Source organism: Chelonoidis abingdonii, chromosome 1 (genome assembly GCF_003597395.2).
Source record: "Chelonoidis abingdonii isolate Lonesome George chromosome 1, CheloAbing_2.0, whole genome shotgun sequence".
Classification (NCBI taxonomy): Eukaryota; Metazoa; Chordata; order Testudines; family Testudinidae; genus Chelonoidis; species Chelonoidis abingdonii.
In genome coordinates, this window is record NC_133769.1 from 271,820,947 (window position 1) to 271,838,075 (window position 17,129).

General features: G+C 53.4%; 1 protein-coding gene across 2 annotated transcripts in view; it reads right to left on the minus strand.

Moving 5' to 3' along the window:
• The window catches only part of UBAC2 (UBA domain containing 2), a 190,267-nt gene that overhangs the window by 100,942 nt on the left and 72,196 nt on the right, over window positions 1–17,129 (minus strand). The window lies entirely within an intron of this gene.

The window sequence follows — 17,129 nt, forward strand, 5'->3', positions numbered from 1 at the left end:
TGGGGTGGCTCGAGGAGCGATGCCCTCGGCGGAAAGACCACACTCAGGAGTAGAAGCCCGTGCAGTGGCCCCCGAGCATGGAGCAGCAAAGCGGCCTGGATATGCGCCGGACGAGTAACAGGTCCTGGAGCGCCCCATGCGCTGAGCGACGCTGTCCAGGGAATCCAGCCAGCCTCCGCCGAGTACGTACGTCCAGGCGTCTCTGACCCTGGTAGCTTTCCGGCCAGGCCAACCTCCGGCGCCATCCACCGCCTGGGGTGCACTCCGCCATCCGTGCACACGGAGCTGGGGTTGTGCAGCAGGAGATCTGCGAGGATCTCCCCTGAGCAGATGGCCGCCATCGGACCTGGGTCGGCAGAGCATTCAGCTTCCGAGGTCTTGTGAAGGGGTTCTGGTAGACAGCCGGCATCCCGTGAGATCCCTGCAGAAGACCCCTCCGGGTCAAGAGATTAAAGGAGCTTTTGCCGGTCGTATCGGAAGCCCTCGACGCGGCGCGCTGGAAGGCGTAGCGGCCAGAGAGCTTCTCCTTCGCATTCGGACTACCCGCGGCATACCTGGAAGAGTGAATAGAAGCCTCTGCAGTGCTGGAGGTTGGAAGACAGAACGTGGACCTGAGTGCGCAGGCACTTTCAGGCCCTTCCCTCCACTTCCTCGGTAGCAGTGAGGTAGTCTTCTGGCTCGCGGCCTTGTCAAGGGACTCGCAGTGCTCTAGTTCCTGGTCCAATGAGATCTCCGCGAACACACCATCTGGAGGATCGAGGCCAGGAAGCCTGGGGGCTCGATCGTGTTAGCGGAGGTGTCAGTCATTGGCAGAGAGACGGGCGCAGGACCTTCCCCACCTCCCACACACACCTTGCACCAGGGCCGAGGCTGGGAGAAGGCGGTGCCTGTTCGTGGGCTTCAGCCAGGCAGCCAGAACTCCGGAAGGACGCCAGCGAAGCCGCACGTCCTCCAGCAAGCGTGCTGAAGTGCCACATAGCCGGCCCCAGCCTCTCCGCACTGAGAGAGGCCGTCACGGTGACGAGGGTGGTGATCTCTTGAAACAAGCGGCAGCGGCGCGGAGGACTGGGCGGTGGCGAGGCACATGGTGCCCCTGTAAGTTCGTGTGCCTTTAAAGGTCGTGAGAGCGTCACGGTAGTTTATTGCAAGAGTCAAACATGTGAAGGATGCGGTCCTGTAAAACGCGGATTAGCCGATGGTGCCCCCACCTTGGGATATAGGTGAACGTGGAACAGACTATCGTCCGTGGGTGGGTGGTCGCGCCAGACGTCCACCAGGAGTGATGGTTGAACGATGCTCCCAGAGGACGTCCGCCCGCGGCACCGCCTCAGCTCTGCCTCCGGTCCTTTTTAGTCCTTTGCTGGCCCCTAAAAGTTATGATTGTTGAAGTTTCCCCGTCTCAGCGAACCTCGGCACAATGGCATTATTGCCGAGGAAGTCGGATGTCGCTGATTTTCGAACCGCTCACAAGGATCCAAGGAGCCGAGGAAGGCGGATGCCTGCTGATAGAACAGCAGCCGCTCCGGGGCCGATGTCGGGGCATAGACGTTCACGAGGTTGACCACGAGCCCCTCCATGCGAACCCGGAGGTGCAGCAGGAGGCCCGGCACAGCCTTGGCGACCCCCAGCACCTCCGGCCGTAGGTCGGAGGAGAACAGGGTAGCTACTCCAGCCCTACGGGTTGTGAGATGGCTGAAGTAGACCCCGTCCCCTCACTCCAGACACCAGCTGGCTTCGGCGGCCGGATCCGTGTGGGTCTCCTGCAGGAAAATCACAGAGTACCCCCTCCCGAAGGAAGGAGAGCACCTGGGTCCTGCGGAAACCCACCCTACAGCTCCGGGTGTTCAAGGTGGCAAAGGTGACGAGTGCCATGAGGAGGGCTGGGGGGGATCCTCGCCGGCAGGGACGCCCACGGCCCCCGTTGGGCCGCGCAGCAGACTCTGACCCACCCCGAAGGTGAGCAAGGCGTCACAGAATTTGCGGACTCGGTGGTAAGCCGTGGGACCCTGCTTCCTGGTCCTCTTGCCCTCCCCCATGAGGGCCCTCGCGGCCCGGAGAATTTGGTGGAAATCCCCCCATCGCTGGAGAGCAAGCCGTACCTTGTTGCGGGAGCCCCTGATGTCGTCCAGGAACTCCCCACAGCTCCTCTCGCAGCGCATGGGGGGGTGGGGTCACTGGCCTCCGGTGACCTATCAGTGGGACCTCTGGCACGGCCCTGTGGCCTACGGAGATGGGAAGGCAAGGGGCGGACCCCTGATGTGGCACCTGATGGGCCGGCGCCACACGGTCCGCCTCAGACCCCGGCCCGACGGGGGGCGGCAGAGGGAAGAGTGCAGCCCCTAGGGGGTCGAGACTGTGAAACATGAAGGCCGCCCCCTGGGGGTCACCCCCCAGGAAAGGGAAGGGGGGGCCCCCAGGGGCGGCAATAACATAAGGGGCGGTGGAGGGGACACGGACGGGGTCAAGAACAAGGGTGAGGCTGGGGTCAGGGATAGGGACAGAGATAGGATCCTGGGCCGCAGGAGCCGAACCGTCAGGAGGCGGCTCCTCACGGCCAGGTGTGGGGGTTGGAGGGGTAGGGAGGGGGTCCCCAGTGATGCCGGGCTCAGACTCAACGGGAGGCGCGCTAGCCACGGCATCAGGGGATGTAATACCTGCAGCGGGGCCCCCGCCCGGGAAGGAACTTGGGTGCCCTGCACCATGGAGGAATACCCCTGTTAGCGTGTCTCCCGGCCGCGAGGCACCAGCCGTGGCCTCAACGGGCTCGGCGGCCGTCAGTAGGGTGCCATCTGCAGCCAGGCAGGGCAGGGAGTCCAGGGGACCCTCAGAGGCAGGAGCGGATGCGGCAGTCAGGAGGAGGGAACACGGGGAAAGGAGCTGGGGTAAGGATGGCCAGGTCGAGCCCCGCTGGCGGAGGGTCATCCTCTCCCTGCGTAACCGGGGTCAGACCCAGGGCCTCGATCTCCTCAAAGATGGAGAGGGACGCACCTCCCACCACCCCAGGGTCCTCCCCACTAGCACCCAAGGCAACGACCGCCTCGAGTGTTGCAGGGGGCGCAGGTGGCAAGGGAGTAGGGGGGACCTCAACCGAGGCTTCCACAGGAAGGGATTGCGGAGGAGGGATGGTGGTACCCTCTGGTGCTGCCACGTCTTCCCTGGCCGGCACTGGCGGACGGACTGACCCCGAGGGCACGGCAGAAGGCTCGGCATCTGCAGACCCCCTTCTAGTCTTACAGGGGGCTCCCGCATCAGGTGGTAGGAGCGAAGCTCGAGCCTTCTGCTTGTCCCGCCCACCCTGTACTTGGGTCCAGCCCTCCATGGTGTCGCTCGCGGGCTGGGTGACAGGGGTCAGGACGGAGGGCAGGGATGCCGGTTCGTGGACTTGGAGGGGCACCAGTGGGACAGCCGGAGGAAGGGAAGATTCCCCCTGGGAAGGGCCCTCCCCCATGCCCAACGGTACCCCCGCCGCACCCTCCTCCACAGGCCCCGCCAGAGCGCAGGCAGCGGGGGCGGGGCCCTCTTGCTCGTCTGGGCATGCCGAGGGAGATACCCTGCAGCCCGCACGGGAGCAGTGATGGATTGAGGAGGAGGAAGGGTGGCCCTGGGCACCGGGCAGCCAAGGGCGCCAGCGATGATGGGGCCGGCACCCTGCCGGGCCTCGGGGGTCCCGGGCACTCCTCCGAGCCGGGCCAAGGGGCAGTCCCTCCGGACGTGCCCCGTCGCCCGGCAGAGGTAACACCGGGCCTCCCCCATAGAATAATGCACCTGGTAATGGGCCCCCTGATGGGGGACCAGGAAGGACTTCTCGAGTGCCTCTCCGCCACGCGCCGCCGGCGGCAGTTGAAGCTGCACCTGCCGGCAGAACGAGAGGACGTGAGGAGGGCGGGGTCCTTGCAGCCCAAGGGGAGAGGGCTCACCACGGAAATGGCTTCCCAGGGAGAGAGGGTGGGCAACAGGGCGGCATTGGGAAGGAAGGGAGGACAGGACGTCAGGACAAACACGGAACCCCAGGTCCTCCAGCGGCTACAGGGGACAAACATAGACATGCCTCCCAGCCCCAAGCCCTTCTCCACTGCCTCCTGGGCAGCGGCCTCCGAGGCAAGGAAAAAGACAACCTTGCCATACATTTTGGAGGCCGCCACGATGGCCATGGGCCCCACCACCCTCGCCAATGCCCGCACGTATGTCTCCACGTGGGATGAGGCGGGCACCAGGAGGCAACGGACGCCGTGCTTCCTGGTCAAGGTGGGGAAGGGGCCCCGGCCGCTGTAGATGGTAGCGGAGGCGGCGGTCGGGGGAGATGACGTAGCGGCAGGCACCTGGGTGTATGCCTTGGGGGCCGGGGGAGGGGCACCCGCAGAGCTGGTGGAGGGAACAGCAGGGAGGGGCGCCGTGGCCGGTGGCGGGGCCACGGCAGAGGTGGCAGGCTCCGCCATGGAGGGCTTAGTCTTCCTAGCGGGGCCCTTCCCCTTCTTCTTGCCCTGGCCCTTCCCATCAGCTAGGGGGGCTCCCCCAGAAGCAGAGGGGGCGAGGGACATGGTAGCAGCGGAGGTCACCCTCGGGCCTGCCGCTGCCGGCACCCCAGCGAGAGCAGTGGCAGGTGGTCCAGCAGCGGCGGCAGCGGTAGAGACTAGGGGAGTTGTCGAGCGAGTAGGTGGGGCAGGAGGGATAGGGGTTGTCCCAGGGTCCCACCCACTGCATCCCCTGCCATGATGAGTAGGGAGGGAGAAGAAATACTGGAGGAAGGGAGAGGAGGGGAAGCAGGTCAACTACTCCTCCCCACTAGGCTGTAGGCAGGAGAGGAGGGTGCCAAAATGGGGGAAGGGGTCGAGAAGGAGACTATGAAGGACTTGGAGGGGGGGTCAGTCACCAACACGGGAGTGAAAGCCGGCTCCTCTAGCTGCACTAAGGGAGGAGAGGGATACAATAGCAATGGGGGGGGTGCACTGCAAGAGGGGAAAATCAAACGGGGGGGCACAAGCGCTCGAGGGGAGGGGACGATCAGGGCGAAGGAGCCGTAGGGAAGGGGAGCAACCAGGCTGGGAGTGGGGCAGAGGGACCAAGGGGCTAGCTTCAGGGCTGGGGCAGGATAAACAAAGCTGCAAAGGGAGACGGGCGGGGCAGGCAAACAAACTAAAGCTGGGCGAGGGGGCAAAATGCTACAAGGGGCAATGGGGCAGGCAACAAGGAGAAAGGCTAGGGGGCCTGTTGCAGAGGGGAAAGGGGGGTGCGTGCGCCCATGAGCACTTGTGCACAGTCAATAGGCGGCTGGCTGCTGCTGGAGGCCCAAACGGTGGCAATAGGGCGCGGCAGGCCAGGTGAGCAGCTGAGTCCCAGAGGCAGGAACTGAGGCAGATGGCAAGTGCAGGGCCGGCCTTAGGATTTATGGTGCCCTAGGCGAGATTATTAAACAGGTGCCCCTGTGCCTGATCTGCTCTTAGCAACACAAACATAAGCTTACAGTATTGGAAAACTTGCCACATTCACGTTATTAAAACCAGTTTAACTTAATTAAGCACACTGTAATGCTGATGGACTAGCACTAAAGAAGCAGCACTATAGAAAAAATTCTGATATGACAGAATGATGCAAATAATATATTTTTTTTAATTTATCAAAATTTTATTGGAAATTTATATGAAGAGGTATTGAAACAAAGATTTGTTTTTAATTAAAAGCAATCTTTCTGACTTTTTTGGCTGCAAAATCAGTAATAATGTCATCGTTATGACAAAGACAAAGTCGTGTCTTGTTCGATTGCAAGAATAGCAAGACCAGTTAAGCATTCCTGACTCATTGTAGAGCGGAGATAGTTTTTAATGAGCTTTAGTTTTGAGAAATTCCGTTCTCCTGATGCTACTGTTACAGGAATTGTCAGTAGAATACGAGTGGCAATGTACACATTAGGATATATGTCAACAAGTTTGTGGGTATGAATAAACTGTACAATGTCCATCATCGATTTTGCATGTGGCAACATTGATGACAGTGTACTCAATTCTTCGTACAGTTCAAGTCCATTTAAAATCAAAACTTATCACCGTGCTTCAGGAGGCTCTCTAGGTTCTTGCACTTTGTCATTAGTTGCTCTTGTTTTCCTATTTCGTTGAATTTAGTTATGTCATACAAAAATCCAAACTGTTCATGGTGTACTTGCAAGGTATTAAACCTTTCATCAATAGCAGATACTGCTTTATCCATCACAACATTAAAAAAATTCAACCTCAAATTTCTTTTCTGGATCATCTATGGGCTCATCTGCTCCTTCATATTCCATTTGTCGTTTTTTCCAGAGAGATAAGCACACGTAATCTTGATCGAGCTAGTTCACTAAATGAAGTAGCACGATAGATAAAAATCTGATATGACAGAGATGATGCAAATAATAATATTTTAATTATCAAAAATTTATTGAAATTTATATAAAGAGGTATTGAAACAAAGATTTTGTTTGTTAATAAAATAAAGCTTTCTGCTTTTTTTGCGGCAATATCAAGTAAGATCAGTCATGCCGAGACAAAGACATAACGTCGTGTCCCTTGTTCGATTGCAAGAAAGTCAAGACCAGTTAAGCATCCTGACTCATTGTAGAGCGCAGATAGTTTTTAAATGAGCTAGTTTGAGAAACTCCTTCTCACGCTTAGCTACTGTACAGGAATTGTCAGACGATACGAGTGCAATGTACACATAGAGATATGTCAACAATTTACGGGTATGAATAACGAACATGTCCATGTGCACCGATTTTGCACGGGCAAACTGATGACAGTGATTCAATTCTCGTACAAAGTTCAAGTCCATTTAAAATCAAAACCGTATCAACCATCTTAGAGCTCTCTAGGTTCTTGCACTTTGTCATAGTTGCTCTTGTTTTCATTCGTTGAAACTTATTTATGTCATACAAAAACCAACATGTTCATTGGTACTGCAAGGTTATTAAACCTTTCATCAACTGCAGATACTTGCTTATCCATCACAACAGTAAAAAATTTCAACCTCAAAATTGTCTGGATCGTCTAATGGGCTCACTGCTTCCTTCATATTCCATTGCGTTTCCTTGGAAACTCCGTGTCACATTCCCACATGGAAATTTGGTCTACACCGAGTGCCTCGTGCAAGCTCTCTTGATGTAACCTGGGCTTCTTTAATCCATGTTCTCCTGTAATTCACTAAAAGTCTTGCGTGTTGTTTAGTGAAAGGTCAGGCTGAAATGCAAGCCGCATCAGTTGGACTCTGCATACATTTTGCTTACACTTGAGAATTTTACAAAAGTAATGTCAACCAGATCCGACTAGATGTTAGAAACTGAATGCCGGATATTTCAAGGCCAGTGACTGGCTCACTTTTAAGCATTTGGATCTCTGCATTCTTCCGAAAAGCAACCAATGCTTCATAAACTTCCTCAAATAAGATTGATATCGCAACCGGTGTTACACGTCTAACTCTCTTTCCCAGCGTGTCTCAGATAGAGGCTTAACCGTAAACCATCTGACAATGTGCTTTGAATATTGCCACGTTGAGTGGCAGCTGAAAGAGCACGTAAAGGCGTGCAGCCAAACCAAAAAAAGATATCAGCTTCTAGCAGATTAGAAGACTTGGCCATATCCATCAATATCAAATTACAGGCTGTGGCACGCACAATAAGAAACAAAGTCGGGTTCTCGTCAGTCAATCTAGCTGCCACGCCAGAAGCATCCTTTCATATTTGGCCCATTATCATAGGCCTTGTCCTAAAATGCTCATTAATGCGAAATGCCCATTTGTTTAGTTCATCCAAGGAAGTTTTGAAGAAGCCAAAACCCTTGTAGTTTTGTACTTCTAAAAAGGTGATAAACATTCTCTTACTGTAATCTGTTGCTGAATCACTAATTCGACAAACTGCTCACTATTTATACATCTGTCTTGAATGAACTTATGTCTCGGCAGTGCAATCTAAGAATTACGGCAAATATTTGGCAAAGTAACCATGAAACAATTTTGTCCTCACTTTATGACTCACGAGCAGGATCAGTTCATTTGAATCTGGTCCGCAAATTATGGTCAGGTATTTCTTTCAATACTACTCTTCGAAGATGTTCACTCATCACTGGTGTCAATTTCCCCTAGCAGTTGTACAAGGCCAAAAAAGTTCCCATTTTGGGCTGGAATAATTTCTACAACACGTCCTCTAAAAAAGATTGTTTGTGATAGATATCAAACAGTAGATAAAATAGACTTTCAAAAACAACGACGCCAAGCTTGCTTTTCTGACTCAGCAATCTTGATTGGGCATCAAGAGTGTCTGATTTTTAACCTTACACGCAGCTCACACCATTTACATACTTTCAATGTGGTATTGTGCCTTTTTCATGTTGTCCGGTAATATGTGACAAGATTTTTCCAATCATTATACCATGGTTGCCTATCGTAAAACTGCAACCTATAGAAAATCTGCAATGGGAGAAACAAAATACAGCACCTTCGCATTTAGAGACATCAAAGCCACCGCGCTGTGACAATCACACCATTAGCATAAGTCTTTGTAAGTAATTGTTTCTTTTGTGAATTTCCTACCTCAAAATCTTAGGATAATTCAAGACCTTTATTCCTCAGGGCCTTTCTCAAGTATAATGGCACGGTATTTGCTGTTTAAAAGACTGCAGCATTGTGCCAATGTCAGTTCTATATTCTCCACTGCTAGTACACGTTTTCAACGTTTAATTTCGTTGCTTGGGTCTGCATCTGTTTCAAAGATGTTCTGTGTGTCTTGCTTTTCTGAGCTCATCTGCAAAAAATTTCTTGGAAGTTACATGATGATCTTGAATCACCTCGTGTGTTTCATGATGTAGCAAACTCATATAGAACCCCTTCTGTGCTTCTAACAGCAAATTCCTATTTTCATTTTTCCGTTTTCTTTTTGGTACCAGAAGGTTGTTTTCGATAGGACATAACTTATAAGGGTGTTTTAAAAAGGAAAAACTGTTTAAATACTTGGCATATCAGAAATATTATTTAAATACTAATATAGAATAGCCGTGAGCCTGTGAACTTGAGCAGTGGCAGACTCGAGACACAGTCAGAGTTGAAACCCTATGTCATTTTTACCAAAAGCCACTTTTTAGTTTAAAATGTATAATGGCCAGTCTAAACGTTAGTTTACAACTCTATACTCAACTTTATAACTGTAAATGAATCAATTGGCAATTAATCCACGTTTAATAAGCCTGGCGTTTCCAAACATGGAAATAACCCTAGTTTTTACTCCTTAGCATTAAAGCACAAACGTGACCAAAAGGAATTCTAGCACAGAATCATCTATCAGATTAAGGAGCAAAGAAATGTTACAGAAGGTCCTGTGTGCCTTATTTTTGTTTGGAAAGGACATTTAGCAAAGCAGCACCATCACCTGATTAATAATACACTGATAGAATCACTGCCTCTACAAGTTCCATCTAAAACGCGACATTTTCACAGCTCTAGCATGAATCTGCTGTACAGATTCTTCACAAGGATGTCCCCTGGCCTTTTTAACTCATATAAACTATGTATTGACTTTAGGAAGTTGGAGAAAACATGTACAAGTGAATATGTAAAACACCTGGCTGCCCAGCTTTCTAAGCTGGCAAAACAGTTAACTGAACTCACAGGAAAAAAAAAAGCAGGAGCATCTTAGAACAACCATATGGTCACTCGAGTACCAAGGTCGCACAACTTCAGAAGTGGTGTGCCAAAGTTCACTGAATTTAAGTTTCTCGTGCACAGAATACAATTGGAATGTGTAGAAGGTTTACTCTCTAGTCAACTATTATAAAATTAAACTATTGTTATTCACTGAGGTCTTCCACGGTCCTGCCAGCCACTGCCACTGAAGTAAAGGAAACCCAAAACCCGGCAGCGGGCAAGCGGGCTGGAACCCTAGACACAAGGACCCAGCCCCTGCCAGCCCGCTGCGGTCTGGGTCTGAACCACAACCCTGCAGCTAGGATCGGCCGCCAACCCCTCCCAGCCCGAATACAAAGCCGGATCCCTCAACCCTGGCAGAGCGAGTGGGACATAGGCGGCTGAGCTCCTATCCTGCAAGGGGCCGGCAGCCGAACCCCGGAGTAGCAGTAGGCGAGGCTGCTGGCACCCAGCCTGGCAGCAGCCTGAGCACTCAACCCCCACCGCCCTACTCAAGCCAGCCAAGCCCACTCACCCACGCGCTGAGTGAATGGAACCCAGGCTAACAGCAGGTTGAGGTTCAGCCAAGCTCTGCTCAGCCGCACTGCCAGCCGGGGGTCCTGTGGGGCCCAGGCCAGCACAAGGTGCGATGTGGGGCCTGATGGCTGGTATCAGCGCAAGGGGCAGTCACGAACCCCAGAGCAGTGATATCGTGGCTGAGCCCCGCTCAGCCTGCGCTGCAAGACCTAGCAAAATCAAGTTCACGCTGCCACCTTTGAAACGTGTGCCAGAGGTTCCGAACCCCTGCTTTACTACACTTAGTAAGGAATGAGCATATTATCAGTTGTTGGAGGCTCTTATCAGGAGACCAGGCCTATAGGAAAGTCAGTCAACATTTTTTTTCTCTCTTGAAAGAACTGGCCCACCCCATGCCTCTCAAACCAAACCTTCACTAATAATTGTCAACAACTTAATTTTCTGTTGTTTTGCTAAGAATATTGATTTTTTTAAAATAAAAAATATTGAAAAATTTGGATTTCAGGATGTTAGTAAGAATTTTGGCAAACAAAGTTTGTAAACTGACAATCAAATGCAACCAACAGTACGGCTTTCCATGTCTTGGCTCACCCCCGCCCCAGGGCCTGCTGGTCCAACAGCTGCAGTAGAGGAGGAGATAGGTGGAAAACGTAGGACCCCAAAATCTCACCCTCTGTGGGCTGCAGAGTCAACAAGCAGCAGCAAAACCCTCAGGGTCAATCACACGCCAAATCGGGCACTCACTCACCACACTACGGCCCATGTGAATTACACAGCATCTGAATCTCAGGGACCGGGGCACCCATGAGCCACAGCAGCTCATCCTGCCCTGTGGCAGCTCCCTCCCGAATGAGATGGAGTGCTGCAGCCTGGCGCGGCTGCGCCACTCCCGCGGAAGGCACTCTCCTAGTCTAGGGTGGCCAGATCCAGATGTCCTGAAGTTTATAGGGCCAGTCCTGATATCTTGGGCTTTGTCTTATATATGGCATCCAAATTACCACCACCCAACCTAAGACCAAACAAAAGTGTGAAATAATCAGGGACGGGATGGGGAGCGGGGGTAACAAGGGAAGCCCTATATAAGAAAAAGACCCAAAATTGGACGGTCCCAAAAATATGAATATCTGATCACATGTACCCTAAAATCAATCCCCCTATCCTGATTTTTCAACACACATCCTGGTCAATCCCAGCCAAGCCCTGTGGACATCCAATCCTGGCTCGCTTGCCCGAGGAAGTGAGTTACTTGCACTTTCATTCTTCAGTCAGCAGAACAGCCTGCCCCCCCCCACTATCCTCCCAGCACTTCACCCAACCCAGCCGCTAGGAGGGAGAGAGGAGAGAAAAGGGATGCTCGCTGGCGAGAGGAGAAAGGAGGGAGTGCTCCATGGGCGGCGGAGAAATGATGGATTGATGGGGGAATCTATACTAAAGGATACGGGTTCCAGTGCCAGCTATGTAGCCTGACTTCACCTAACCAAGACGGTGGGAAAGAGTCACACTCAAGTACTCCTCCCAAACCCTTACCGCCTCCCCTCCAAGACATCCAGCCAATCCCATTCTCTCCAGACTGGTGCAGCATTCTGCTCTCTCTAGGACCCAGCAGCCCTGCTCCTACATGCTCCAACTGCGTCCGTCGTCGGGCTGCCTCAGAGTGTGCCCCCAGGAGAGTGAGGCCCCTACGCATTGCCTACGTTTCCTATCCAAGACGGCCCTGGGTAAGTGATCTGTGGGTGTGAGGGGCAGCGTGGGTGGGACACAAGATGGACCGGGGCAGGCTCCACACCACAATCCTCTTGTGCCCCCACAAACACAGTCTACGCCCCCACCACTAGAGCACAGTTCAAGAGTTACTTAGTCCTTAATGGCCCCCTCCACGGTGGTCTGCAGAGTCCTGTGCGCTCCCCCCCAGCAGCTGGTGGTCGTCTCACTCCTCTTCCTCCTCCAGGTCCAGCAGCAGCAGTAGCTTCTCCTCCAGCAACCCTGGTGGCCAGGCAGGAAGGACCCCTTACAGGTGGTAGCTGTGGTGGGGTCCTGGCTTCTCCCTCCAGAGGTGGAGGAGTGGGGGCTGGCCAGCAGGGCCCCCCCCACCCCTTGCTCAGCAGCAGTGGCAGCAAGCAGCAGTGGCGGCGGCTGCAGCAGTCCAGCACTGGAGCACTCCAGCCAGCAGCAGCAGCAGCACAGGGACGGGAGAAGGAGCTCCAGCCAGCAAGGCAGCCAGAGAAGGTGGGGGAGCACTCCAGCCAGCAGGGTAGCCCAAGCAGACAGAGCGCGCCTAGTAGCAGGGTGGTGACTCAGCTCCTGCCCTGAAGGGCTTGAAACAGCCCAGGAGAGGGCTGTGGCTGGGGCAAGAAGCCTGGGCTGATTGAGGAAAGTAGGCTCAGCGGTGGCCATGCCCCAATCAGGCCCAGCTGGCCCCTATAAGAGACTGTGAGCTGGAAGCCTAAACAGTCTTTCTCTAGCTGTAGAGGGAGATGGGCCTGGCTGTAGGGAGCTGGACACAAGGTACCTGAGTGGAGCAGGGCTAGGGAAAGACAGAGGAGCTCGGGAGCTCCAGCCTGGAAAGCCCCAGGCTGCGGCCTAACAGAAGGCCAACAGGTACTGGGGGTTGCAGAGGGCAGCCCAGGGGTAGGCCAAGGCAGCAGGTCCAAACCCAACCTTGCCAGTGATGAGTGGTTGATACTGCAGTCTGCCCCAGGGCGTGGGGGCTAGACAATGACTAGCTGTAGCCTTATACTGAGACAAGGTGGGAATAGTGGGTGGGGGTTCCCCAGGGAGGGGAAACCCTAAGACTGAGGGGTTACTGCCAGGGGGCAGCACCCCAGGTAAGAGGGCACTGGAGTCCTGGGAGGGACATGGGGGCCAGAGGACAGGCAGATCACTGGCCTGCAGAGGGTGCTCTGGAGCTGGAACGAGCTAATTCCCAGGCCTCACCAGCAGATGGTGCCGCAGGGGTGAGTCTGCTTGTCTATAGGGCACATAACAAAATTCATTCCGCATGGATGTAAAAAATTAGACAGAACATTGGACTTAATGTACTTAAGGGCAGAGTAGTACAAATACATACACTTCTCGGTGAACATCTGGGTCTGGGGGTGTATTATATGCTGGAGGCTGTTTGTGAGCAGTCCAGTTGGAGGCTACAGCAGCAAGGCATTGTAACAGGCAGGAGTGACGCAGCTACCCATCAGTCTGGATAGTGCCCCAGTATGTCACAGTGATCAATCTCCTTTTAGGTTTATCACACAATGGGACAAAAATTATGAAATTCAAGATTAAAAATTAAATTCAGACTCTAAGAGCATTAATATTTCTATGGGTACATTTACGCCAATCCGGGTAGTGATCACTCTATCGTAGTGTAGACGCAATAAATTGATCCCAGATCGCTCTGACGTTGACTCCTGTACTCCACTGTGGCCAGGGTCAGCTTTAGGCCGATTCAGCCGATTCCCGGGAATCGGGCCCCGCACCTTAGTCGCCTTTTAAATTTTTTTTACTTACGCAGGCTGAGGTCTGCTCCGGGGTCTTCCACGGCCCTGCTCCCCTGACCAAAGTGCCGTGGGAGCGCAGCTGCCCCACAGCCCCGCTCTCCCAACTGGAGCCCCAGCCGGAGCGCGGCAAGCCGCCCCGCAGCCCTACTCTCCCGGCTGGAGCCCCGGCCGGAGCGCAGCAAGCCCCGCTGCCCCGCTCTCCCGGCTGGAGCTCCGGGCCCTTTAAATAGCCCCTAAAGCCTTGGAATAGCGGGGGGCTCCGGGGGCTATTTAAAGGGCCAGGGCTCCAGCTGTCTCTGTCACCCCGTCCTGTAAATAGCCGGCCGGAGCCCTGCAGTCCCCATATATTCTCCAGGGCTCCCGCAGCTATTTAAAAGGTCCGGGACGGGGTAGAAGCAGGGGAGCCCCAGGCCCTTTAAATAACCCCCAGAGCCCTGGGATAGCGTGAGGCTTGGGGGCTATTTAAAGGGCCGGGGCTCCAGCTGCCTCTGCTGCACCCCCTGCCCTGCCCACACCAGCCCTGCCCCTCCTGCCCGCAGCCAGCTCTGCATCCCGTGCCCACAGCCAGCCCCAGCCAAAACCCTGCCCTGTCTCCAGCCACCCCCTGCCACACACCCCTGTGGCCCTGCCCAAAGTCAGCCAGCCCCACCCACAGCCCTGCCCGCACCAGCCCTGCACACCCAGCCCACACCCAGCCCCAAACTCCCTGCCCTGTCTCCAGCCAACCCCGCTGCACTCCCCTGCATGAAGCCAGCCAGTTCCGCACTCCTCTGTCTCCAGCCCTCCCAACCCCAGTTGCATCCCCCTGCGGCCCTGCCTGAAGCCAGCCCACCCCACACACCCGTCTCCAGCCAGCCCTGCACCCCTTGCCCTGCCTGCAGCTAGACCCTACCTCCAGTCAGCCCCTGCCGTGCCTCCAACCAGCCCCAGGTTCACTGCTGCCATGCAGTTCCCAGGGCAGTAACCCTGCACACCTGCGTCAATGAGGGGAGCAGGGAGCAGCTGGGACCCACACATGTGCACACCTGCAGGGAGTGGCAGGGACCCCAACATGTGAAATGGCAGTCATTAATAAGCACTCAACAGCATATATGATGCAATGTACATAATATATAATTGTATTATTTATATAGTTATGGAAAGTAAATAATACATGGAAGAAATGAAAGGTTTTTGTTTGTTTTTTTTATACTTTTTTTTTTTTTTTTCAGTCATCCCTGCCAGGGCCCTGCCGATAATGTTCGAATTGGGCCCCGCACTTCCTAAAGCCAGGCCTGACTGTGACAAGAGGCGGAAGTGGAGACGACAGGGGAGCAGTGGCAGTCAACCTCGTGCCGTGAGGACGTGAGGTAAGTCAACCTAAGATATGTCAGCTTCAGCTACAGTTGCATATCTTATGTATATCCCCCCACCAGCGTAGACTAGGCCAAAATATTATAGTTAGACAGACTTTTTTGTTCCAAAGGAGAGAAAAAACAGGATGGATAGATTTTTTTAAATTGAAATGAATGATAGAACCTTTAACAATATTTGTAATTCTGTAACATTGACAATCAAACCTCACATTTCATGACATAACCTAATTCCCTGTGAGAAACAGAAATTCTCTTCACTCTCTGCAATGTGCAGCACTGCACAATTGTTTAAACTGGCTAGGTGCATAATGAGGATTTTTCACCTTTCTGAGAGTTTGGAAGTGCCTGCATCTTGTTATGGCAAGTTAAACAGACTACTCCACTGGTCTGTTATACTGGATAGTGGTCAGTAGATGGCAGCATTTACGTGATCATTATTCTAGTCTTTCACTGCATGGGAAAAATTTTCACTGAGCTGAACGAAATACCTTTAGACATATGCTATGTTCTATTAAGCATACTTTGTTTTACTAAATTGAGATTGCACATATTAGCTGCAAATCATTAATAAAGTCCTCTAACTTCCTCTCACCAATCTAACAAGTAGTCCAGTTTTTTGGTTTTTCTTTTAAAATGTGGGCGTAGGGTATGGCTACACTGGAGAGTTGCAGTGCTGGTGGTGGGTTTACAGCGCTGCAACTTACTCACCGTCCACACTTGCAAGGCACATACAGTGCTGCATCTCCTTGGCTGCAGCGCTGGCTGTACTTCTGCTCTGCCTGGGGAATAACGATGGCAGCGCTGGTAATGCAGTGCTGCTTCGTCAGTATGGCCACCAAAAGTGCTGTAATTGGCCTCCAGGGTATTCTGAGGTATCCCATAATGCCTGTTCAGCCACTCTGCTCATCAGTTCACACTACTGCCCTGGCCTCAGGTGACTCGCCCTTAAAATGCCCCGGGAATTTCAAAAATCCCCTTCCTGTTTGCTCAGCCAGGTGTGGAGTGCAATCAGAATCTTTCCAGGTAACCATGCCTCCACGCACCAAATGAGCCCCAGCACGGAGCAATGGCGAGTTGCTGGACCTCATCAGTGTTTGGGGTGAGGAAGCTGTGCAGTCACAGCTGAGCTCCAGCCGTAGGAATTACGATACCTATGGGCAGATCTCAAGGGCCATGCTGGAAAGGGGCCATGACCAGGACGCGGTGCAGTGCAGGGTTAAAGTGAAGGAGCTGCAGAGTGCCTATTGCAAAGCCACAAGGGAAACCGCTGCTCCGGTCCTGCCCCACGACCTGCCGTTTTTACAAGGAGTTGGACGCGGGATACTTGGGGGGTGACCCCACTGCCAATCCGACAACCACGACGGATACTTCAGAGTGCAGGGGGGAAGGTGGGGGGAGGAGGAGGAGGAGGGGAGGAAACCGAGAGTGAGGGTACTGGGTGGAGGGAGACACCCCGGAGTCCCAGGAAGCATGCAGCAGGAGCTGTTTCTCAAGCCAGGAGGAAGGTAGCCAGTCGCAGCAAAGCCAGGTACTTTAGTGAGGACAAGCTGAAGAGCGGGTTCCCTGAAAAGCAGCTTTTTAATTTTCAGGATGGAAATGTTTAGAAGAGGAGGGAGGGAATTAACGGCTGCATGCATGCATGCCTAGATGTGGAACAGCCCATTGATGTGGTCTATCAACGTCGTGGTAATCGGCCTCAGTAATCTCTTCAAAAGTTTCAGCCAGAGTGTGGGCAATGCGCTTGCGCAAGTTTATAGGGGAGAGCCACTGTGGTCCTTGTCCCAGTCAGGCCAATGCGTCCGCGCCACTGGGTGCGCAAGGGATGGGGGACCATTGCTGCACACAGGCAAGCTGCATAGGGGCCAGGGCGGAATCCGTATTGCTGTAGAAGACCCTCCCGCTCTTCCCAGGTGACTCGCACAGCAGCGAGATATCTTCCAGGATTAACTCCTGTGCAAAAAATGTTGGGAGACTGTTCAAGTGTAGATGCCCCTGCAGAGTTTGCTGATTAACTCCCAATGCACAGAAACCCCCGCACATCCCTGAAGCAATCAGTCCCCCTTACTCACCATTTCGTGGTTCCTGTGGGTTACGTGCGCTCTGT